Here is a 27,665-nt window from a genome sequence, read left to right on the forward strand (position 1 = left end):
TAGGCCTAGGCCATAAAGATGTTATCTCACACTTTTGAATGCAGCCAGAGCAAAAAGTGTGTACTAGGAAGCTTCCTGCATTGTCACTGGGGTGAACTAATTAGTACACTGAAAGGGTAAATGTTTGAAATTGTATTATGACTTCCAGGAGCTGCAGCAGATCTTAGCAAGGCTCATTGTCTGTGCAATATTGACACCTGTGTGATGAATCCTGACAGCTTCTAGCAATGGGGGGGGGGGGGTTGCATGGCAACCAGATGTCAGATGACCAGATGTATATGATGTCATTTTGTAAAGAAATAATGTTTTAATAATAGATGAGACTGATGTCTCAGAGACAGTCTGTTTCTTGGAACCTGACATAGAAGGATCCCTCACCTACTTCATCTTGCCTTGCTCTAGTAAGTGAACCAAGGAATAGTAACTCTTACAAATAGTCAGGAAACTATAGTAAGATTAGTTTAGTCCTGTTTTTCTGTAACTGTGTGAATCTATTTATCTGTGTTATTTTACTATTTCCTGTGATTGAAACTCTGGTGTTTACTGTAAATAGATATTTAGTATTGTCATGTTCTTTTATTATTTATTATTAAATATGTTTAAATTTCTCGGTGTGGCTGGTCCTTTTACACAACTATTTAAGTTTTGGGAGTATTTGCATATATTTATATGGTAATAACTCTGGCCACTCCTGAAAGCCCTGTTGTTTAGTCAGCTTTACCATTTGTATAATATTAATTTAACTCACTATAACTGGATACCCATTTAAGAACCTTATAGTAACTGACTGGTAGCAGTGAATCTTCTCTGGGAAAAGTTGGTAAAGTTGGTAATCTGTGCCAGCCTTTCCCAGGTGTGTGTGTGTGAAACTTAAATCTCAAAGAGTGTGTGTGTCAGCTAAATGGATCAGGGATATGAAGCACTGGTTTCACAGAGAGGGTGCTGGAGGACTTGGCTTGGACACCCAGCTGAGGACTTACCTCTGTAGCTGTGCCAGTGGGGATCCTTACTGGGGACCTGGGGAGAGACAGTGAGAGAAACCCAGACCCCAGGCTGAGTGTGTTCCCTGTGTGCTCTTAAGGGAAACTGTGCTTGATGCAGATAGATCTGTATCTGGAAATATTGGGTGTGTCCATTTGTATTCCAAGTGAACATCCCTCTCCAGTGTCAATGGTGAGGACTGAAGCTCCTTTTGTACTGGTCCAGAGTGGGGATGTCACATAACCTATTAGCGTAATTGCTAGCTGTTTAATTTACTGGGTTAGCATTGCCCTTAGTACATTTTTTTGTTATGTTTTTACATTAGGAGGACTAAGTTTATTCACCTAGTGGCAGCAAGAGGTAGCCTGGTCTATCTGAGTTATAAAACACACAGGAAAGGCTCTAAGTGCAGTAATTTATCAACCAGCAAGCTTATTAATAAGTATCTGTGTTTTTAGTGCCTGTATAAATTCTGTGTGTATATATATATATATATATATATATATATATATATATATACATATATATATATATATATATATATATATATATATATACATATATATATATATATATATATATATATATATATACATACATATATATATATATATATATATATATATATATATATATATATATATATATATATATGGATTCACTTTATAACCTCGAAATGCTGAAATATCAATTTCAGTATCTCAAGACTATAAAACCAAATCCACAAAACACCGACAAACAGAAACCAAAACCACATAACCGAAAACACGCACACTACACTAAACATACAACAAAACACCCACATCACAACATAAACAAAAAAACAACACACATACACAACTCACACACACATAAGTGGGCAAGCCCCTGCACCCCTATGTGGGGGCTGTGCCCCACCCCCTATTATATATACTAACTCTGAGATCGCACAAACATAGCACAAAAGCTCACTCACACATGCACATTCTCCAATCCCTCACACACACTCTTAACTCCCACTCAAAACCCTTACAAAACACTCACTTACCTGACATAACACCTACATCCAAACACGGCACCGCGCACCAACAAAACACAAACCCGGACATTACATAGCGCAACTTCATAACCGCGAATTCGACATATTTTCGACATACAAATTCGCGATTATGAACATTCGCTATTTTGAACATTCGACTTTATAGCTTCGAGATACTGAAATTTGACATTTCAGTATTTCGATGTTATAAAGTGAACCCATATATATATATATATATATATATATATATATATATATATATATATATATATATATATATATATATATATATATATAGGCTGTACCTAGTAACTCATTGATTGTAGAGAAAGTAATTTGTGCATTGAGAACCATAAAACAGTTTATGAGCATTGCCCTTTAACTTTAGTATTAAATTGCTTGTTCTTGTCCCTAGTCCCTAATCTCAAAAGCACTTGTAGTTCCCTCTTTTAACCCCTTGTGCACCACACCCTTGTACCTCACCTAATAAAGGACCTGACATCACGGATATGCATGTTCCTAATTTCTATGCAGCCATTTTAGTGGACATAAATATTTTAAGATAATGTAGCAATTGTCTCATGTTCACTGGTAACCATTTAATCCTTACTGAAACAGATACAGTACACAAAAGATGTACATATACACAATGTGAATCAGAGCAATAGATATTCAGGCAGATATGCAACCAGACACATCAATGAAAGCAGTAGCATTTTAACAGTAGTATGATATAGATTTTATCCCATAGCTTAGTTGTTAACTAAATAGTACTAAAGAAAAAACAGCTTTACTCTAGCATAATTCTGTAGTGCTATCTATGCCTTCCAAGCCACCTACCTCTCGGATAAAGACTGAGAACTATTCCCATACTTGTCTCACCAGCACCATAAGGGGAGGTGTCTCTGCAACAATTGTCTGCTGCTAACTTTCTAATAATGCAAGTCTCTTACCAGGATGCACATTCTTTAAATTAATATGTCTATTTATTTTGCATACTTTTATACATGAGCTTTTTATTGGAGCACAGCCTAGTCATTAATTAAACAACTCATATTCAAAATATTGTGTGAAACAAAGTGATTTATTCATGACCTTGATACACATTTAGTAAAAGTAACCTAACTGGTGTTCAATATTACTGTTTTTGATCTATATTATATAAAATAATTATAAAAATGATATTACTTTGTTATACTGCTTTATTTATTGACATGTACTGTAAATATTTTCAAGACTTTCAATGGTAAACCTTCACTGCAATGTTTGTGGAGCTTTTGTCCCTGGGCCTCCTCTGAAAAAGGGCTATTCCAGCTTAGTCGGACAATCCCAGTCAACAAATGTAAAATAAAATAAATAAATATTTATTTCTGTTTTCTTATTAACTGAACATTATTGTATTAGTATGGGATTACTGTATAACAAAAAGCTTGGCAAACTGATAAACTCTTAGCTCATTGAGAACATTTGTATTGAACATGTGTAACAGTTAAAAATGAAGAATGTGTCACATCTATAAAACAAATGACTGGAAAGAGTGGCATGAAATAATGAATACAAATCATGTGGGGCTGTAGAAGCAACTTGCAGTGCAGAAAAGGTACCTTGTACAGCTAGTGTAGTCACTTCTCCAAAGAAGTGAAGGTGAAATAGAGACTAACGAAATGTGACTAAGTCTCTTTGACATTTGAATAAAAGCAGCAATGCAAATTGCAGTCAAAGTTTGTAATAGCAATGCATTTGTAAATTATATTGATTGGCATATTACGTCTAGCATGTCCTTAACTGCTTCTGTCATTAAATTTGATACTAAAATTAGTTTGGTGTCATTAGTATTTAAGTAGCCAGTATTTGCATTTTAGTACCGTTTATCACAGTTCTTTCCACAGAGCTTTCTATGTCATATAACAACATTGTATTTTGGATCCAAAATCAGTATGCATCAATAGGCCATCAATGCCTTTTGTCTGTGGTTCAGTGGATATTGCACTGGACTTCTAGTAAACTGGCAAAAGGTATTCAAAGGTTGTATGCTCAAGTCCCACCAGAGTCAGCTTTAAGGGAGGGTTGGCATAATGGTTAAGATCTTGATTTCACAGGTACAAGTTAAAGGGTTTGATTCTAACCTCTGGTTATAGGCTAGACTTGTAATAATCTGCAGACTGCTATCTTAAATTTACATGTAAACCTAATCTAATGATCCCAAACTTCTATTTTCATTGTTTAGCCAAAATGAAGACATTTAGTGCATTCAGCTAAAAAGGATTTGTGTTTAATGTGTAACACGTTAAGAAATAGCTTTTTAACACATTTATTGGTATCGTTTCTGTTCTCAAATGAATCCAGAGGTTTTGAATAAGTAGGGATCCACTGTAATATATTGAACATAGAAGTTCTAAATATTAAGCATGTATGTATGTAGTTATCATAAATGCATTAACTATTTAATACTGATCACCTCTGATAAACTCATAGAAACTTACACTATTGAGTGATACATATACATGGAGAAGAAGGGCTTGATCTTGATGTGGTTTTCACTAGGCCGGTTCAATAACTCCAGGAGAAGACAGAGAAAACTACCACTGAGCAGAAATGGAATTCAACTGAAAGTCAGCACAATAAAAAGTCATACTACCTCATAAGGTAACAAGTTACAGCACTGCAATGTAAAAAAAAAAAAAAAAACTTACTGGAAGCAAGGCAAAACAAAAGCTGCTTATATCTGACTCTGCAGTCTGTCTGTCACAGCATTCAGAAAGAGCAATAAGTCATTTGGCAGATTTTCAACTAAATCTATGTTTGTATCATGTAAGTAACCAGCAGCGGATTAAGTGTACCTTGGCGCCTAGGTTATTTTCAAATCTCATGGGTCCCATGGTACACACTTTTAGGAGTGTGGATAAATGCATGTGTTCTTCTGGGTTCACCTTCCCGATTTTTTTAAATATACACATTTACTGAATAAAGTAAAAGTTGTTAAAGTATGTTCTAAATTTGTAGTTTTGAACATCATCTAGAAATAAGTGAAATAATCAGTTACTAATCGATAACAAAATTATCCATTTCAGAATATTTCAACCATTAAAGTCCACTCAAACTGCTATAAATACATTCCACAAATATTCATACTCAGCTACAGCCATTTTGTTGACTGTGTTCATAGGTTCATAGGTTGGTGCTAGGCTATCGGCCCTAGGGCCTATACATGCCTAGCCATAACAATACCCTGGCTATTTCTCCCCATACTATTTACTTCCCTGGACCCCTGTCTAGCAGGGCAACTGATGTGATCACTGAGGTGAATTTCCTATCTCCCATCTAATTGTCAAGGTTCCTTTTGAAGAGAGCCAAAGAGGCGCTCTGCTTGACATGTCTGGGGAGTCTCTGGGTCAGAAACTTATCCCTCCAGCATGTTTTGTTCATTGTGATTACAAGGTTTAGATCCCTGGAGCATGTGGCTCTGAGTGATTGGGATTTTGTTAAGTGTCGAATGTCCAACAGCTCTGGATTTGACATGGCCTTGTATGTTAAGCAGAGATTGCCTCTGAGTAGGTGATATGCGATAGAGTATAGCTGGAGTTTTTTAGATGGTCAGCATAGGGCATCTGCTTTAAGCCTGTGATTCTTTTAGTGAGGTGTTTCTGTGGCCTTTCCAGTTGTTGCAGATGTCTTGAAAGGTACATACCAAATGGGGCATTGTATTCTATAATGGGTCTAATGAGGGATGAGTACAGTGAGACAATGACCTCCTTTTTCCTGGATGAAAAGCCCTTAGTGATGAGGTGTGCCACATAGAAGGATTTCCTGACTGTTGTGGTGATGTGGTTATTGAAGGTGAGACCACTGTTCACCTCTGTCCCTAAGTCTCTTATCACACTTTCGGTGTTTAGTGTACTAACATCTATGTGGTAATTCACGGGTACATGTTTTTCTCCCAAAGGGGATAACCATACATTTCTTGGCATTGAGCTTGAACCCATGGCTCTGGCACCACACATCTGTTTCTGTAAGGCCCTTTTGTAGAATATTCACATCATTTGGGGATTCAGTAATGGCTCTCAGTTTGCAGTCATCTGCAAACTTTGTTAGCCATAGTCCCTTAGTGTTGGCCTGTACTTCAGAGAAGTAGATGCCAAACAAGAGCGGTCCCAGGACTGAACCCAGAGATACTCCACTTGTCACATGTCTGGAGCAGGATTTGGAGTTAGCTAGTTTTACAGCGTGGATTCTGTCAGTAAGCCAGTTGGCAACCCATTAAGTGATGTAGGGATTAATGCCCAGCTTAGTCAGTTTATCTATGATTCCAGAGTGGGGGAATGGTGTTGAAGGCCTTGACGAGGTCCAGATAGGCTGTGTGGACCACCTTACTCTCGTCCACATCTCTAGAGACTGATTAGAAGAAGTCAATAAGGTGCAGGAGACAAGATCAGTCCTTCTTGAACCCAAACTGGGTGGAGTCCAGTGTTTGATGGTTGCCAGTTTCTTTGTTTATAAGTTCCATGATAATACGTTCCATGGCCTTGGAGATCAGGCTCGTCAGACTGATGGGGTGGTAGTTCCCAGGATCCAAGATGGATCCCCCCTTGTGGAGTGGGATAACTGTAGCTATACACCACTCAGTGGGCACGAAGCATGAGATGAGGCTATGATTAAAGATGACACTTAGGTGAGGTGCCAGTTCATTTTGTAGTTCATGTAGTACACAGCCCGGGATGTCATCTGGTCCCATGGATGCTGTATTCTTAGCTTTGGAGAGTGCAGTTTTTACCTGTGTGGCTGTTATTACCGGAATTTAGCAATCTTCCAGTATTGAGATGGGCCATTTAGGGGGTGAAAGGGGGGTGAAGTTGGCACTGAATCGATCTGCCAGGATATTGGCAATATATTTGGGATCAGTATATTTAATGCCATTCTGTTGTAGCTCAGAGCAGATCTGAGCATTGCCATTTAGATTCTTGACATAGCTATAGAATGCCTTGTGGTTATCTTTGGAATCTTTGGCAATTTTATTTTCATAACTAGCTTTGGAGGATTTTATGAGGGATCTCAGCTTCTTACTGAGGCTGGTAATGGAGTTTTTTGCATCCTGGGATTTTCCTCTTTTCTGCAACAGTTTCTTCCTTTTGTTGTAAGGTTTGTTTGTGGTAGGGGACCACCAGATTGGCTTCCTTTTTTGGAGAAGAGCATCTTGGTTCTATCTGGGATGGCACAATTCATGCACGAGTGCATGTGCTCGTACAGTGCCTTAGTGTAGGATTCAGCAGTTGAACTTTCAGTTCCCATCTGCATGGGTGTCATGAAGTTTTTCACTTCTGACTTGAGTAGCATGGATGTGGATGTCAAGGGTGATTAGGTTATGGTCAGAGCTGACCAATGAGGGGGTGACCATAGGTGTGGAGCATCAATTTCCCATATTGGTAATGATCAGGTTTAGGATATTGGAGCCCCTGGTGGAGCTATGGATTAGTTGATCCAGGGCATTGGAATTTATGTATTCCAAGAATCGTCAGTTGTCTGATTGCGTTAAAATTGACAAAAGTATTAATTTCCAAAATTACATCTCTCTGGTTTGCTTTACAAGCTAAGTAATATGACTTAATTCACACCAATGCATGACAGTCCTACAAAGTTGGATTAAAGACATTTTAAAATAAGCAAATATCAAAAGCATTAGGTACTTTCATCTACATACAGCTATACACCATTATCAGTAGTTACATCCTCTTTACTGATTTTGTTGACTATGTACACTTCTTATTCATCATCATCATCATCATCATCATCGCCAACCCCCTTTTTGCATTTTTATATGGGTTTGAGATATCGTGTCAGCTGTCACCATCTCTCTCAATTCAATGCCACTCTCTTGCCTTCTTCGACACTCATGCCTGACCGTTGTGGATATTCTCCATTACAACTGTCTTATCTGTTCTGTGTCATCTCATGTGCCCTCAGTTTTGCATTCCATTTCCCCTCTCTTTTACTGAGGTCCTTGCTCAAAGTCTGCCTGTAATACCAAATCATCTGCATATCCAACTTTGCTGATCTGTTCCCTCGACCTGTTTACTAATGTAGTCCATCACCAGTATGAGCAATAGTGGGCTCAGAGCTGAACTCTGATGCACACCCACTCCCACTGCAAACCCTGTCTGAGGCTACGCATTGTTCATACTAGAGTAATTGTGTCCTTGCACATTGCTTGCACTAATTCTACCAATGTTTCTGGGACATTTAATGACCACAGGACTGCCCAAATCATCTTTCTTGGGACCTTAACATATGCTTTCTCCATGTCTAGGAAGGCCCAATTGTACTCTTAACTCATCTCTAGCTTCTTCTCAACTATCTGTCTCACTAAAAACAATGGGTCAGTTTTCCTGCATCCTGATCTGAACCTGAACTGCTCATCTTACTTTCTACTGATCTACGTATTTGTTTAAAGATCACCATCTCTAGAATTGTCATGCAGTGTGACAGCAGCTTAATAACCTCCGTACTGCCCACAGTTGTGAATGTCCCCTTTGTTCTTGTACACTGGCACTAGTATTCTTATTCTTCACTTATCTGAGATATGTTTCTTTCCACACTGCTATGAGTACCCCCAGGAGGCATTTCTCTCCTATCTCACCCAGCATCTTTATCATATCTGCTGTGACCTCATATGAGCCTGCTGCTTTCTCTGACTTAATTTCCTTAGACTCAGAATCCAAATATAAATAATGCCACTAAGGATTCAATCACTGGTTAAAAATAATACATTTTATTAAAATAAATGAAATCATTGAGTGCCTTTGTTTCAACATACAGACTTCATGAAAATAATATGAACAGATAAGCCAACACTTTTTATACTGTTGAAAAGACAGTGATTTGTTGCAAACAGGTGCACAGGATATTTGATGATTACACAAACTTTTCTTAAAGGCACAGGCATCCATAACACGATACATCATTTAATGTGCAAATCTATTGGTATATAAAACACATTGGTAAAAATAAAGGAGGAAAAATACCACAAAGTCTAAGCTGCCACATCAGTTCCCTGTCAGTAAGCCAGCACTTCCATTAACCGCTATGGGATTAATGCTGATGATTTCTAAAATCCGAAAAGGAAAACCTTTTAAAAAAAGAACAGCCTGTAGAATGTTTGTATAGTGCATTGGTTTCTTTGTGGTTTCCAGTATCACAAATGTGTTTATAAATTTGTATTTTAAGTAATCTTTCAGTTTTACTAACACATTATGCTGGACATTGATCACATTTTGCTAAATAAACAACCCTGGATGTATTGATGATGAAATACTTGTATTACAACACCAGTCTTACATAGACCCATTAAACCAGCACCGGCCAAAAACACACATAAATACATGGAAACATACTCAGAGGCTCTAAATAAAAATCTGCAAAACCAACAGAGACCTCCAAAGCAAACATCCAAGCAACCTCTATCCCCAACACAAACCATGAAACACATACTTCACAAAACCAGTGTGCCATGCAATCACTGCCCTTAAGGCAAAATAGCATACCCAACATACTAGTAATAGGTGACTCTATAGTCAGGCACACTGACGTCCCACTCACTAGACTGAATAAGGAGAAGGTTACTGTTAGCTGTCTGTCAGGTGCCAGGATCCACCATATGAAACAAGCACTCAGGTCACTCCAGGACAAGTACAAATGTGACTCTGTCATTGTCCATATTGGTGTGAATAACCTGAGCTGTACCTCCCTGTTCTACATGAAAAGAGACATGGAAGAGCTCTCTGATCACTTAGTCCAGGCCAGTATGACCCTGACCCTGAGTAGCACCAAGAATGATACCACGGTATAAAGAAAAAAGTCTCAATTTCAACAATTGGCTATGTTTCTGGTGTCATTCAAAAGGGATCCTGTGTCTGTCTGCCTGGGATGACATGCTCGACAAGCCATGCTGCTTCACTACAGATGGCCTGTACTTGTCACCCTTAGGCTTTCGAATACTTGCCAAGGCTCTTGCCACCCCCATAGTGCCTTTTTTAGGCAAGACTGAAAAGACAAACCCACCGCTGTAAATAGCACAAGTAACAAAAAACTGAGGGTAATGCTACTCAGTGCCAGAAGTCTAAACCTCAAAATGCGTGCACTCGAGGCACTCCTCAGTATGGAGAAAATCAATATATGTGCAGTAAAAAAAACCTGGTTTAAGGCTCCATGGAGCACCCCAGCACTACCAGGCTACAACTCATACCATACATTTCAGCCACAGAACCCAAACCGAAATACAAAAGGTGGGGGCGTATCCATATTCATCAAGGATACTCACACCTCCAGGTTAGTAGCACAGCATGATGCTTCAGAGATCATCCACGTGCAACTAACAATGGGCAAAACTGCAATTCAAATTGTAGCTTGCTGCAGATCACCCACCATGTCCCAGGACCCCCATTACACATTTCTGAAAATATTGGGAAACATAAAGGTCCTAACAAACACCCTAACAAACACCCTAATACTGGTGATTTCAATTACCCTAACATTAACTGCGAGAACTACTCAAGTACTAACTCCCTTGCCCAACATTTCCTAGAATTTATAAGCTCAAAAGCCCTGGTTCAACTGGTCAACACTCCCACCAGAGGTGACAACATATTGGACCTGGTCATCACCAACATGGGGCCGACCGGTGCTCCACACCAGAGGTCAACCCCTCGCTGTTTAGATCTGACCATAAAAAAATCACTTTGGATATCCATATTCTGCCCCCACCCATGGACAAGAAAGCCACCGTGAAAAACTTTTCAAAAGCAAACTTCACGTTACTTAAGACTGAGGTGGAAAGTTTCAAAGTCCCCATGCTGAAGGATAACACTGTCCAAGCTGCAAAATCCTTTACTAATGCATTCTATGGGCAGCTACAAGAATGCATGGATCATGCCATCCCAAGCAAAACCAAGACTCACTCCTCCAGGAAAAGGAAACCAGTCTGGTGGACTCCTGCCATAAACAATCTATACAATAGAAGGAGGAAACTAGTACAGAAAAGAGTAAAATCCAAAAAAGGAAGGACATCCCTGATCAGTATCAGCAAGAAACTACGATCCCTCATAAAATCATCCAAGGTGAGCTTTGGAAGAAAAATTGCCAAGGACTCCAAAGATAAACACAAGGCATTCTTTATCTATGTCAAGAATCTAAGTGGCAATGCTCACATCTGCTCAGAGTTAGTGCAGAATGGCACAAAATGCAATGAACTGACCGATATCGCCAACATCCTGGCAGACAGGTTCAGCACAAACTTCTTCCCCCTCTCACCCCCAAAATGAACCATTCTAGAAGAATGTAGAGTCCCTGAAATCACAGACACTCAGGTTAAAACAGCCTTCTCCAAAGCCAAAAACACAGCATCAATGAGACCGGACAGTGTCCCAGGCTGCGTCCTACATGAGCTCAAAGACGAACTAACCCCTCACCTAAACACACTGTTCAAACTCAGCCTCTCCATAGGCTACATACCCATAGAGTGGCGCACAGCAATTGTTATTCTGCTCCACAAAAGTGGAGTCACAAGAAAACCCGGGAACTATCGGCCTGTAAGCCTGACTAGCTTGGTCTGCAAGGCTATGGAGCACATCATCATGGAACTCATTAACAGAGACATTGGGAACCTCCAAACACTGGACCCTACCCAGTTTGGCTTTGTTAAGGGCAGATCATGCCTCCTAAACCTGGTGGACTTCTTTGAGACAGTTGCCAAGGCTATAGACAAGGGAAAGGTGGTACACACAGCCTACCTAGACCTCGCTAAGGCCTTTGACACCATTCCCCATTCTGGTATTATAGACAAGCTCACCAGCCTGAACATAAACCCCTAAGTCACAAGATGGGTTGCCAACTGGCTCATGGACAGAGTTCACATGGTGAGAGTTGTGGGAGCTAGGTCCGACTCTAAACCGGCTACAAGTGGCGTTCCCCAGAGCTCAGTCCTAGGACCCCTCCTGTTTGGCATATACTTCTCAGAGGTACAGGCAAGCACAGGATGACTATGGCTGACCAAGGTTGCAGACGACTGCAAACTAGGGGCTATAATTGACTCTCCAGCTGACTCAGACATCCTCCAAAAGGGTCTCACTGAGACGGATACCTGGTGTCAAAATCATAGCTTCAAGCTAAATGCCAAAAAGTGCATGGTCATCCCCTTTGGAAAAAACAAAGTACCCACAAACTACCACATAGGTGGTAGTCCCCTAAATACGGAAGACATAATAAGGGATCTGGGGACCCAAGTAGATAGTAATCTCACCTTTGATAATCACATTGCCAAAGTGGTTAGAAAATCCTTCTACGTGGCCCACCTAATCACAAAAGGGTTCACATCCAGATCAAAAGAGGTCATTGTGCCCCTCTACTCATCAGACCCATCTTAGAGTACAACGCCCCATTTGGGATGTACCTTACAAGACACCTGCAACAGCTGGGAAGATCACAGAAGTACCTCACCAACAGGATCAATGGCCTTAAACAGATGCCCTATGCAGCTTGACTGAAAAAAATCCAGTTGTACTCTGTTGCATACCGCCTACTCAGAGGTGATCTCTGCCTGACATACAAGGCCATATCCAACCCAGAGTTGATGGACATGCTCCACCTAAAGAAAACTTTATCCCCTCGAGCCACATGCTCTAGGGATCAAAACCTCACAACAACAATAAATAGGACGTGCTGGAGGGATAGATTCCTATCCCAGAGACTTCCCATGCTTTGGAACAAGATCCCAATCTACATTAGGCAGATCTCCTCTCTAACACTCTTCAAAAGAAACCTTGACGAGTTGATGGGAAACAGAAAGTTTACCTCGGGGATCGCTTCAGTGGCTCTGCTGGACAGAGGTATAGGGAACTAATCTAAGGGGGCGGCGAAAGCCAACTCATTCTGGCTAGGCTTATAAATGCCTTCAGGCAGATAGCATAGTACCCACCTATGAACTTATGAACCTATTGCAGTTATCTTTTTGAAAGGTAACATGACTTTTAATAATGTCGCCAGTCTAAGGCCTTGTACCTTTGTAATGTTTACAACAACCACAAACATATTTCCCCACTTCTTTGGGTAAAATCCCTGAAATTTTATTTTCAGAGGCACATGGGATATATGCAGATGATCCTTATGAACATCAGGTGTTTCAGCTAATTGGCAATTCTGAATGCCCATGACTTTTTTCGTCATTTTAATGGGCAATTTCAGGCCAATAAAGCCAAACCCCACTAGCTGTGGATATGCATATTTCAGCCTTGTTATGACCTCATCAGCACAGCACAAGCAAAATGTTTGACTAAGGATTAGAAACTGATTGGTTTTTCAGTGACCTTCTCACTCATTGTTTTAGTTTGTTTTTTGGGATATTTTTGCAGTGACCCTAATGATAATGGACATCAGCTGGGCATAACAACCTTGTGTTTCTAATGCTTAGTCAAACACTCTGCTTGTGCTATGCTGATGAGGTCATAACAAGGCCAAAATATGCATATCTACAGCTAGTGGGGTTTGGCTTTATTGGCCTGAAATTGTCCATTCAAATTATGAAACAAGTCATGGGCATTCATAATCACCAATTAGCTGAAACACCTGATGTTCATAAGGATGATATGCGTATATCCCATATGCCTCTGATTCAAGAGGTTTGGGAGATCACTCAATGGAAGTTCTAGCTTTGCTGGAGTTTTCATTTTGTTTTTACTGATTGGCTTTTCAGTGACCTTCTCACTCATTGTTTTAGTTTGTTGTTTGGGATATTTTTGCAGTGACCCTAATGATAATGGACATTAGCTGGGTATAACAACCCTGTTTTTCTAATGCTTAGTGAAACACTCTGCTTGTGCTGTGCTGATGATGTCATAACAAGGTCAAAATATACATAGCCACAGCTAGTGGGGTTTGGATTTATTGGCCTGAAATACAAAAGGTTTGGGAGGTCACTCAGTGGAAGTTCTAGCTTTGCTGGAGTTTTCATTTTGCTTTTATTGAAATTTTATTTTCAAATAACTGTTTGAAATTTTGGCTGTTTTAGTAATGAATGTTGGTGCTACCCCCACCATATTATGAATGTCTTTATTAACTTTAGAAATGTTCCAGTTACCCTTAACAATATCTCTAATCTCACTAGAAAAATGGTTGCGTTGGATGGTAAATGCTTTTTCATATTTAATTTCACTAGTATCTCGGGTTAACTTACTGAGCCCCAAACCTAACAGGGGTTTAAATTGCCCCAGCTCCCTAACCATCATACACTTCTTTAATCAAGCTGTTAACTAAATTCTCTGAATATCCCAGTACAATTAAAATATGTTTAAGTTTCATAAGATTGTCCCACACCTCTTCATACTGAACATATTGCAACATGAATAGCCTGACTTTGTACTAAACTTTTGAAAAAAGGATGACAACTAAAAAAGTGTAAGTACTGATTACAAAAGTTTATTTTCTGTAAATATTACATTTAAACCCATGTTCTGTGTGGGATATCAGAGTATCCTGATGATTAACCTTTTCCTTATTCCAACTGTAAGTGAACTTTAAATATTGAGTGGTACTATTCAGCTAGGTGAAGAAGGAATGAATTTCATCCCACAAGATAAAGATGTCATCTAAAAATCTGAAGCACAGATGAAGATTCTTAAAATCCTGCTAGTAAATGCATGCTGGTGTTCCCAACTTAATAACATTGTATTGGTGAAAATTGGGGCACATGCTGTGCCCATGGTGACATACTTAATTTGTTGAAAGCACTCGCCTTCAAAAAGTATAAACCTGTTTTCCAAGGTCAATGACATATATTCCGCCAACTCTATCATGAGATAGTGAGAAAACCTATGGAGATTACTGTGGAGCATTTGTAGTCCTTTGTGTTTAGGAATAACAGAAAGCAAATCAATGAAATTTGTTGTCAAGAAATTTAAATCCTGTCTCCAAAAACATTCTTTAGTTGTCCCAAGAAATCCCATGGGACTTTTATAAGGTGAGGTGTGTTTCACCATTAGTCAACAAGTTCTGCCATAGGGTGGGTTTTTGACCCCTTTGCCAAAACAATGGGTTGAAGTGGGAGGGGGTATGCAAATCTTTGTGGATTTTCAGAATGCCAAAAAGAGGGGGGATGATAGGCTTAGGCTTAGAAAGAAATTTGGAAGTCTCTACATCGATGCATTGGTCGAGCACATACTCCTCCAAATAAGAGTCAATCCTGTGGTGTGCAATGTTAATCTGATTTCTGGATATAGGGGAATAGGCATCTGTGTTGTATAAAATGTCTGTCATCACATTTGAATAACCATGTGCCTCAAATAAGACAACTCCATCCCCTTTGTCAGACTTCATTAACAGGAGCTATTCAAGTACTTTTAAAGCAATTATGTACACTTAGTGTAACAATGTGCCTTTAAATTCAAAACTCTTTGGATGACAGCCAAGATTACATTTAAAAAAATGTTAGGGGTCACTGCTGCCATCATTAACTTGTATTTGCAATGGGTCCTAATTCAAGGTGCTGCTGCCAAACCATGATCAGGAAAACAAGAGTGTTTAGTCCCCATTTGACTTACCACAGACTGCATGACACAGAAACTGTAGTTCGATACTTGGTGGACAAGGAAACACTAGAGGAAATATGCAGCTTTTGTTACCCTCACCTGAGGCCCTAGGGAAATCATGCAGAACCCATCCCAGAAGAAACAAAAATATGTGTAGCTTTACATATGTTAGCTACAGTACTTTCCAGAGACCCACTGGGGATATACTAGGGGGGGGGGGTCACAAGCCTTAGCCCCTGAGCAAGGATACAATGATTGTCATGTTCAAATTAGGAATATCATTGAACTTGTATTTGGTGCTTTCAAATCAAGATTCTGGTGTGTAGACATATCAGGAGGTGTCTTACAGTACAACCAAGCAACCTGCTGAAATACAGTCTTTGCGTGTTGCACAGTATAATTTTCAGGAAACGGCTTCAACAAGGACAATTATGGACAGGACCACAGGCAGGACCAGCAGCAGCAGGAGCAGATACAGATGAAGAGTCTGAGGGAGTACCACCAGCTGCAGATGTTACCGGCATATGTAAGTGTGCACAATTTGCCAAGGCTCTGACTAAGCGGCAAAAAGTAGTGCGTGCACACACACACACTCACACACACACACACACACACACACACACACACACACACACACACACACACACACACACACACACACACACACACACACACACACACACTGACTACCTAATTGAACATTTATTAGCCTAAGCATATACCAGTAATAAAACTGATGCCTCCAAGACTGCAGAACTTTTACTTCACTATGTAATAGTTGTGTTCTGTTAGCATAAGGCATAGACAAGGTATAAAGAAACATCTTGTAGCTGCAGTACTAATAAGGTAAGTCTGGAACTTGTATGGATATATATAACTGATTACTGTCATATGCAAATTCTTATATGTCTCCTAAGTGGAACATGTCCCAGGAGTGCAATAATGTTAGTAATAACTTATGACTGATGTTTCTAAATACACAGCTATGAATTTTGCCCAGTACTGTTCAGCAAACATGTCAGCTGACCACTGTATATAAACAAGTGAGCAGGTCACTAGTAGCATCATCTGCACAGTATGCCAATAAGCAATAGTTAATTATCTGCTTTGACTGCATTGCTAAAAATACTTACAGAAATACGAGGGTCAACAATTACTTAAGCAATTCACAAATTATCCTGAACGATGAATAAAAACATTTTTTCAACAATACATTTACATTAAAGAAAACTTCTGAGCAAGTAAGCATTAGCCATCTACTTTGTGTGTCAGATGTATATGCAACCCAAATTCATAAAGAAATGTGCAAAGGGCAGGGCACAGTCATCATCACTTGCACAGGGTAGTGGGGCACAGGAGGGCAAGCCTGACAATAAAGATATGAGTGGATGCAACTAAAAACCAACATTTATTGCTCAAGTATCCAGTTGTCAGGATCAGTAGCAAGATATGTAGAGCAGTCAACAGTACTGTTAGATAACTTGTGTGAGTGTATGAGGTGGTATGGGTAAGTATTTGTTAAATGTGTGTGTATGTTTGCACAGACACAATCAAGCATTGTGCTAGCACTATGTACTGGCATCTTAGACAGGTGTGAGCCATGCATGGTAGGCTAGTAAGTTCATAATCATCATCCCTTACCACAAGAACTATCTCTCTCGGGAGTTGAACTGTTAGTTACATGGCCCTGCCTAGGATTTGTGGTGCTACCTGAACTTAAGTGATGTCTGCTGAATAAGGTCTTATCATGACTACATCCTGGACCATAACCATATGGTCAACCATGTCTGGGTGTGGCCATTGCAATCACTGACAGGACAGTGGAAGAAGTGCCACTATGAAAGCATGAAATTATATGTCCATGTCTGCTAACATCATATTATTTAGCACCTCTCCATCCACATGGATGCTGAACCTCCTCCTCCAGCAGGCATTCCATTACAGATACTACCTGAACCAGTGTGCCATACATAATGTCCAAGGAGTCACCCACAGAGTTCAGGCAGTACCACATGTCAGAATGCATAATGTTACATCTTCTGAGGCTCTGGTGGAAATTGCCTGTGCCTCCTTGATGGTTGTACACATGCATCATATGACACCTACTGATACATCAACATCAGGAGGAGGGTGGACAGTAAGTTTCCTTCTTTGCACCCCTACCAACCTGCCTGTATGGCACTTCACCCTCACCATAGCTATGGAGAGAATCAACCAGTCCTGCAAATGGTACAACACTACCCTGATTAAGTGTGTCACCTTCAATCCGTCATGTCTGATGTCTCTGCGTCATGTATATGCATGGTCATAGCCCTATATGAGAAGAAACATAAAAGGAAAAAAATACATAAGTAACCCAAAAAGATTAAGAAAACAAATATTTGTGAATGCATCTATCGATCATGTGCAAAAATAAATGAAATAGTAAGGCTTCATATGAGTACACACAACAATATGGACACCCCCCCCCCCCCCCAGCAAACAAAGAAAGGAATAAAAAAAAATTCTAACAGGACAGACATTTTTGTGTAATTATGTAGTACATTGCAGCATTAACAAACATAATATATACCTGTCAAAGAAAATGGATACAACTTTTGTGGGATATCCACTTCTGTAGAGGACAGCCCGGTAAACATCACCAGTTTAACACAATTTTATGTGCTAATCATGCAAAAAAAATGAACTTGCAAATAAGTAACACAACACTCTTCTGCACTAACTGGTCAGCTTCCCAGATTAAGCTTTCCATTAAATGTCAGGTAACATTATTTAGAAAAATTTAAAGGTCAAGAGCTATGCCAACAGCTAGTGAGAAAAAGGCAAACAGTAAACCAATAAGTGCGTTGTGAAATGGAATTCATAAATAAGTTTAAAATCACTTTGTAAAAAAATGGCAACATATGTTGCAGCAAGTCAGTTGTTAAATTGGAAATATTTTTTTTAAATCAAACAGCAATATAAAGCTCTCTGGATCCAGTCTACCCTATTATGATACAAGTTCCTTATCTAAAAAATTACCTATATATAGTGCAGATTCTACATTCTGAGTGCTATTAGTATGCAAATGAGGTGTGAACTCATTAACATTCATGAATTCCACAATCTGCAGTAAGTGAAATGTAGGTCAGGTGAACACAGTGTAACGACCAACATGATTGTCTCCACATGCCGCAACAATGCAAGGATGAGCAATGAGAAGTATTACCTGCTAAGGGCTTGCAAGTGTGAATGACTAGTCTAACTGGAGGAACAACCAGGATTTGACAGTCAATCCTATTTAATGTACACTTACTGAGGGTGTGCCAAGGAGACAAAGTCTGTGAGCACATTTACTGACTTAAGAGAGTAATATTCCTGACATTTCTATGAATTCTTTGTGATCACACTTTGTGCATTTGAGCAAAATTAGTCTGCAGTTCTAAGGAAGTACAGTACTCATTGAAAATTATATGAAAAGCAAGGCAAGTTACATGGCAGTCTTGTTAGAAAAGCATAGATAAGGCAATAATGCTCACAAAATCAATGGCGCTGTTATTTTTTATATTGTGTGAATAAAGATTAGCTTAACTGTTGCCAATTTCCTGGTCATCCACATTTCTAACTGCAAATTACAAAGAGCAATGTTTAGAACGTGCTTCTGTTGCACCTGTTATGTCAGTTGATACTATGCGTCATCTTGAGTATATATATAAAACCACTTTTTTTTCTTCATGGTATATGTATGTGTAGGTGGCAAACACTGATAATTTCAACTGTTGTGAGTGCCTTGGTATCATAGGGTACAGACCAGACAAGGTGCTGATTGTATGAATATGGTGATATTAAAGAGCATATGTTCATGTTGCAAGACAACAAACTTGGGGAAACATTCTTCTAGTTAAGGATTTTTTTCTTTTTTTTTTCTTTTTTTCTTTTCTCTTCATTATTTGCCCTCCATTTGGCTTTGTAAACTCGTATGATCATAGGATCATAGGAGGTTACTAGGCTAATGGCCCTGAGGTCCTTACAAACTTAGCCAAGAGTTTACCTCCAATAAAGAAACCTCAGTCAGCACCTGTCATTTCTATCAATGAGGAACACAGGTGGAACCCCTGGGACAAATTTGTGGTTTCCTATCCACACATCAAGGTCGTGCTTGAAGAGGGTCAGCGAGGTATTCTGTTTGACATGTATGGGAAGTCTATTCCAGAGATGGGGCAGCCTCTGGGAGACAAACCTGTCTCTCCAGCAGGTTTTGTTGATGTTGCATATTAAATTTAGGCCTTTCGAGTGGGCAATGCATGAGGAACAGATATGGAGCATCTCTAGTAGGGCAGGATCCGACATTACCTTGTAGGCAAGACATAGATCACCTCTGAGCAATCTGCATGATACCAAATAGAGTGATAGTGATTTGAGTCTTGACTGGCAGTCATCCCTAACAGTGAACGAGAGTATACTTCCTAAGGAAAAAAGGAAAAATGAAATTTTTAATTTTAGCCACCTTCTGTAGTCCATATGAGCCTAGTGTCTGTGCACAGTCATCAGGAGTCTGGATAGTACACAGCAAATAAATTCCACATGTCAGCTAAGTATCTCTCTGTCATAAGGTGTAAGTGAAGTGAGCTTACTGAAAGAGGACACATAATGCTGGGTTCAAATCCAGTTTACAGATATTTTTGTGACTGGATTCAGAATAACCAAAAACACACAATGACTAGTGTGTAGAGTTTCTCCCAGAAAGAACCCAAATCAAGTAAACAAAATAAGAGAGAAAGCACCATGACTGGAGCAGGTTTCACAGCAAATACAAAGTTTTAATGTAAAAGTAAGCGCTTTCACTCCCCAAAGGACGCTTCTTCATACTTCAATACATTCAAAAGAAAGACCCAACATATTAATAGTACTAAAACCAATTAAATCACAATCATCTTAAAACAATCAGTCAATAAAACAATGAAACCATGTAACAACTTCATAAAGTGATAGGTATATGCCTATACTAATACATATGCAAACTATTCTATACAATATATATGAAAGAAGAAATACATATATTAAAAATAAATGCATATATTAAAAAGATTACATATATTAAAAATACAAAAAATACTGTACATGTTCTTAAATATTAATCTAAAATAGGATATATGTTAATAAAATCCATATATGCTTTAAAAATATATACAATTTAATGTTTCAAGGGTCTATCAACTAAAAATGGTTTGAGTGCTACCTTGTCATTGAGGCCAAAGCCCCTGTCAGCCTGCATCCTAATGATCTATTTAATTTCCTTCTGCCCTGTATGATTCTTAAAGTCTCCTAACCTATAAGTGCAAGGAGTAAACTCTATAACTAAGAATAAAACTTGTGTAAAGTGCCATGCTCCAAAACATGTCTTGCTAGGGCATTCCCTTCATCTTCTCTGTTGATAGCATAAATATGTTCCCTAACCCTGTCTCTCCGAGTCCTATTGGTCATCCCTATATAAAAAAGATGGGCATTTGGTACAATAAGCAAGATATAAGTCCTAATCATACAGCATAGTGTTTAAAAGTATATGTATGTCTAGTAGCAGGATGTGTAAACATGTCCTGACTGCTCATGTATTGACAATGGTTACATTGTCTGCAAGGAAAAGTTCCTTGTCTCTGAGAGACAACTTGTGATCTCAGAGACAAGGAACTTTTCCTTGCAGACAATGTAACCATTGTCAATACATGAGCAGTCAGGACAAGTTTACACATCCTGCTACTACACATACATATATTTTTAAACACTATGCTGACTGTATGATTAGGGACTTTATATATCTTGCTTATTGTACCAAATGCCCATCTTTTTTATATAGGGATGACCAATAGGACTCGGAGAGACAGGGTTAGGGAACATATTTATGCTATCAACAGAGAAGATGAAGAGAATGCCCTAGCAAGACATGTTTTGGAGCATGGCACTTTACACAAGTTTTATTCTTAGTTATAGAGTTTACTCCTCTTACTTATAGGTTAGGAGACTTTAAGAATCATACAGAGCAGAAGGAAATTAAATGGATCATTAGGATGCAGTCTGACAGGGGCTTTGGCCTCAATGACAAGGTAGCACTCAGACCATTTTAGTTGATAGACCCTTGAAACATTAAATTGTATATATTTTTAAAGCATATATAGGTTCATGGGCTCATAGGTAAGTACTAGGCTATCTGCCCAAGGGCATTTATAAGCCTGGCCAGAGTGTGTTGGCTTTCACCACCCCCTTAGATTAGTTCCCTGTGCCTGTGACCAGCAGAGCCATTAGTTCCCTGCACCTCAGTCCAACAGAGCCACTGCAGTGATCCCCAGGGTAAATTTTCTGTTTCCCATACCACCCATCAAGGTTTCTCTTGAAGAGTGCTAGTGAGGGGCTCTGCCTGATGTATATTGGAATCTTGTTCCAAAGCATGGAGAGTTTCTGGGTCAGGAATCTATCTCTCCAGCAGGTCCTATTTATCATTGTGGTAAGGTTTATATCCCTAGAGCATGAGGCTCTCAGGGATTTGTTGTTTTTAGGTGGAGCATATCCATCAGTTCTGGGTTGGACATGGCCTTGTATGTCAAGCAGAGATCACCTCTGAGTAAGCAGTATGCAACCAAGTACAGCTGGAGTTTCTTTAGTCGGGCTGCATAGGTCATCTGTTTGAGGCCAGTAATCCTCTTGGTGAGGTACTTTTGTGGTCTTACCAGCTGTTGCAGGTGTCTTGTAAGGTACATCCCAAATGGGGCATTGTTTTCTATAATGGGTCTAATAAGTGATGAGTAGAGAGGCACAATAACCTCCTTTGTTCTAGATGTGAACCCTTTTGAGATTAGGTGGGCCACGTAAAAGGATTTTCTAACCACCTTGGCAATATGATTATCAAAGGAGAGATTGCTATCTACTTGGGTCCCCAGATCCCTTATTACTTTTTCTGTATTTAGGGGACTACCATCTATGTGGTAGTTTGTGGGTGCTTTTTTTTTTCCAAAGGGGATGACTATGCACTTTTTAGCATTCAGCTTGAGGCCATGATTTTGACACCAGGTATCCATCTCAGTGAGACCCATCTGGAGGGAGTCTGTATCAGCTGGAGAATCAATTATGGCCCCTAGTTTGCAGTCATCTGTGAACTTGGTCAGACAAAGTCCTCTTGTGCTTGCCTGTACCTCTGAGAAGTTTATACCAAACAGAAGGGGTCCTAGGACTGAGCCCTGGGGGACGCCACTTGTAACCGGTTTAGAGTCGGACCTAGAGTCTGCAACTCTCACCGTTTGGGTTCTGTCCGTGAGCCAATTTGCAGCCCATCTTGTGATGTAGGAGCTAATGTTCAGGTTGGTGAGTTTGTCTATAATACCAGAATGGGGAATGGTGTCGAAAGCTTTTGCGAGGTCTAGGGTAGGCTGTGTGGACCTCCTTACACTCATCTAATGTCTTGGTAACTGTCTCAAAGAAGTCCACCAGGTTTAGGAGGCATGATCTGCCCTTAACAAAGCCAAACTGGGTGGGGTCCAAAGTTTGGAGGTTTCCAATGTCTCTGTTAATGAGTTCCATGATGATGCACTCCATAGCCTTGCAGACCAGGCTAGTCAGGCTTATAGGGAGATAGTTCCCAGGGTCCATTGTGGTGCCACCTTTGTGGAGTGGGATAACTGATGCTGTGCGCCACTCTGTGGGTATATAGCCTGTAGAGAGGCTGAGTTTGAACAGTGTGTTTAGGTGAGGGGTTAGTTCATTTTGGAGCTCTTGTAAGACATGGCCTGGGATACCGTCCGGTCCCATTGAGGCTGTGTTTTTGGCTTTGGATAGGGCTGTTTTAATCTGTGTGTCGGTGATTGCCAGGGCCTTACATTCTTCTGGTATGGTTATGGGCCCTTTAGGGGGTGAGAGGGGTGTGAAGTTTGCACTGAACCTGTCTGCCAAAATCTTGGCAATATCAGTCGGTTCAGTGTATTTTGTGCCATTCTGCACCAACTCAGAGCAGATCTGAGAGTTTTCACTTAGGTTTTTGACATAGCTAAAGAAAGCTTTGTGGTTATCGTTGGAGTCCTTGTCAATTTATCTTTCGAAGCTAGCCTTGGATGATTTAATGAGGGATTGTAGTTTCTTGCTGATACTGATCAAGGATGTATTTCCTTCTAGGGATTTTTCTCTTATCTGTACTAGTTTCCTCCTTCAATTGTAGAGCCTGTTTATAGCAGGGGTCTACCAGACTGGTTTCCTTTTCTTGGAGGAGTGAGTCTTGGTTTTACTTGGGATAGCATGATCCACGCATTCCTGCAGATGATCATAGAGTGCCTTTGTATAGGTTTCAGCAACCTAGACAGCATTGTCCATTGGCGTGGGGGCTGTGAACCTTTCCACCTCAGTCTTAAGCAATGTGAAGTTTGCTTTTGAAAAGTTTTTCACGGTGGTTTCCTTGATTGGGTTTGGGGTGGAAAATGAATATCCAGAGTGATTAGTCTATGGTCTGATCTAACCAATGAGGGGTTGATGTCAGGTGTGGAACACTGGTCACCCATGTTGATGATGATCAGGTCCAATACTTTGTTCCCTCTGGTGGGGGTGTTGACCAGTTGATTCAGGGCGTTTGAGTTTATAAATTCTAGGAAGCGTTGTGCAAGGGAGTTAGCACTTGAGTAGTTCTCCCAGTTAATGTTTGGGTAGTTGAAATCAACCAGTATTAGGGTGTTTGGTAGGACCATCATATTTCCCAGCATCTCCAGAAATGTGGAATGGGGGTCCTGGGTCATGGTGGGTGATCTGTAGCAAGCTACAATTTGGATTGCTGTTTTGCCCATTGTTAGTTGCACATGGATGATCTCTGATGCATTGTGCTGCACCACTAACCTGGATGTGTGAGTATCCTTGATGAATATGGATATACTCCCGCCTTTTATGTTTCAGCCCGGGTTCTGTGGCTGAAAGGTATGGTATGAGTTGTAGCCTGGTAGTGCTGGGGTGCTCTCTGGAGCCTTAAACTAGGTTTCTGTTACTGCACAGATATTGATGTTCTCCATACTGAGGAGTGCCTTGAGTGCATGCATTTTGAGGTTTAGACTTCTTGCGTTGAGTAGCATTACCCTCAGTTTTTAGTTACTTGTGCTATTTATGGTGGTGAGTTTGTCTTTTGAGCCTTGCTTAAAAAAGGCACTATGGGGATGGCAAGAGCGTTTGCCAGTATTTGAAAGCCTAAGGGTGACAGCTGCAAGCCATCACTTGCAAAGCAATGTGTCTTGCCGAGCATGTCATCCCAAGCAGACAGATACTGGATTCCCTTTGAATAACACCAGAAACTTAGCCAATTTTTGAAGTTGATCATTTTTTCTTTATACTGTGGCATCATTCTTGGTGAAGGCAGGATGCTACTAAGGGTCAGGGTCATACCTGCCTGGGCTATATGATCAGAAAGCTCTTCCATGTCTCTTTTCATGTAGTCCAGGGAGGTACATCTCAGGTCATTCACACCAACATGTACAATGACAGAGTCATATTTGTACTTGTTCTGGAGTGACCTGAGTGCTTGTGTCATGTGGCGGATCCTGGTGCCCGACAGACAGCTAACTGTAACCTTCTCCTTGTCCAGCCTAGTTAGTGGGACATCAGTGTGCCTGACTATAGAGTTGCCTATCACTAGTGTGTTAGGTATGTTATTTTGCCTTAAGGGCTGTGATTGCATGGCACACTGATTATGTGAAGTATGTGTTTCAGGGTTGGTGATGGGTTGTGGAGGTAGCTTGGATGTCTGCTTTGGAGGAGATTTTTATTTAGAGCCTCCAAGTATGTTTTCATGTATTTATGTGTGTTATTTTCCTACATTGGTTTGTTAGGTCTATGTGAGACTGGTGGTGTGTTGCAAGTATTACCCTTCTCCTCTTGACAGTCAGTTACAGTTTGGGGCTGAGAGAGCTTTGCCTCCAGTCTGGCTCTATAATTGCATCTCTCACATATATTAGTGTTTGGTGGTAGGATTAGAGGGTTGTCTGTGTACATGAGGCAGTTGTAACATTGCCTCAAAATGCCCAGATTCACCAGTTGGACTGGAGAGTACACCGGAAACTGCCCTTTGGACATGCCTGAATAGGTAGAGTGAGCTGTTTTTCTGACTGACTCGTAGGGACGAATAGAGAGCCTTGTCCTACTGGACAGTATAAGCGGGTTAATGCTACTGGTATTTAGTGCTTGTTTTGAGTTTTAAGCAAGTGCTGGGCTGTAAAATGAATGGTTTGAGTGCTAAAGTTGAAGGTTTGTTTAGTTCCAATGGAAAAACTGAAGAGCAGACTTCGTAGAGTCGGGAATAGTTTAACCCTAGCTACCCGGAACTGCCCGCCATGCAAAACCACGCAAATGAGGTTTTTATATTGGAAAGATTAAAGAGATAGCAATTAGCCCAAAATGGCCAATAAAACTTGAGTTTCTGGGCAGAAACTACTCCTCCAGGGGCAGATAGGCTGTTCAGAGCTCTCCACTCTCACTGGTGAACAAAGAAACTTCCTTTTTGTGCAAGTAAGGTATGGCCAAACACAGAAGCTTAAACACAGTCCAGATATCAGCAGGTATCTGAAACTGGACTTTTCTAGCTTAGTAAGGCAGGAAAATAGCAAGATATATTTGTTTTTTTTTTGTTTTTTTTCCAAGAAAACAGTAGAAACAAATGCAAAAACACTTTTATAGTGCAGTAATGGCTGTCGTACTTGAGCGGGAAGCCAGTAACCATTAAAAATACAATTTACAACAAAAAATGAATTTTAAAGTGCAGGCACAAATAAATGCAATTTCAGTGTAAAATGAGCATTCTGAGAAGCAATAAACACCAGAAAATCAGAGTTTAGGTGGAAATAGCAATAAGCAACAAGAAAAAACAGAAAGAATGGTACTTAAACACTCTAAAGTCTCTCCTTTTGTCTCTCTGGCATTGTAGGTCTCTGCAGGACACCAGGGCAGGATCTGCTTAGCTTATACAAACACAAAAAAGTGGAAATGCATTTTTTATATCAGAAAGATTAAAGAGAAAGAAATTATCCCAAAATGGCCAATAAAACTACAGTTTCTGGGCAGAAACCACTCCTCCAAGGGCGGGTAGGCTGTTCAGAGCTCCCCACTCTCACTGGTGAACAAAGAAACTTCCTTTTTGCCCATAAGGTATGGCCAAACACAGAAGCTTAAACACAGTCCAGATATCAGCAGGTATCTGAAACTGGACTTTTCTGGCTTAGTAAGGTGGGAAAATAGCAAGATTTTTTTTGTTTGTTTTTTTCAAGAAAACAGTAGAAACAAATGCAAAAACACTTTTATAGTGCAGTAATGGCTGTCGAACTTGAATGGGAAGCCAGTAACAGTTAAAATACAATTTACAACAAAAAAATAATTTTAAAGTGTAGGCACAAATAAATGCAATTTCAGTGTAAAATGAGTGTTCTGAGAAACAATAAACACCAGAAAATGAGCGTTTAGGCAGAAATAGCAATAAGCAGCAAGAAAAAACAAAAAAAAATGGTACTTAGACAGTCCAAAGTCTCTCCTTTTGTCTCTCTGGCATTGTAGGTCTCTGCAGGACACCTGGATTCTATTAATATATATCCCATTTTTAGATTAATGCTTTAGAACATGTACAGTATTTTTTTAGTATTTTTAATATATGTATTTTTAATATATGTATTATTTTTAATATATGCATTTATTTTTAATATATGTATTTCTTCTTTCATACATATTGTATAGAATAGTTTGCATATGTATTCGTATAGGCATATACCTATCATTTTAAGAAGTTTTTACATGGTTTCATTGTTTAATTGAGTGATTGTTTTAAGCTGATTGTGATTTAATTGGTTTTAGTACTATAAATATGTTGGGTCTTTCTTTAGAATGTATTGAAGTCTGAAGAAGTGTCCTTTGGGGCGTGAAAGCGCTTACTTTTACATTAAACATTATTTGCTGTGAAACCTGCTCCAGTCATGGTGCTTTCTCTTTTATTTTGTTTACTTGATTTGGATTCAGAATAAATTCTGACACCCAATGTTGTATATGAAATGAACAGGTGAAAGTCTGTGATACATGATAAAAATCTTAGCTGTAGTCCCTGTAAATTAATGTTAGAAAGA

Source organism: Protopterus annectens, chromosome 2.part1, assembly GCF_019279795.1.
Source record: "Protopterus annectens isolate FY-2018-M chromosome 2.part1, PAN1.0, whole genome shotgun sequence".
NCBI lineage: Eukaryota > Metazoa > Chordata > Ceratodontiformes > Protopteridae > Protopterus > Protopterus annectens.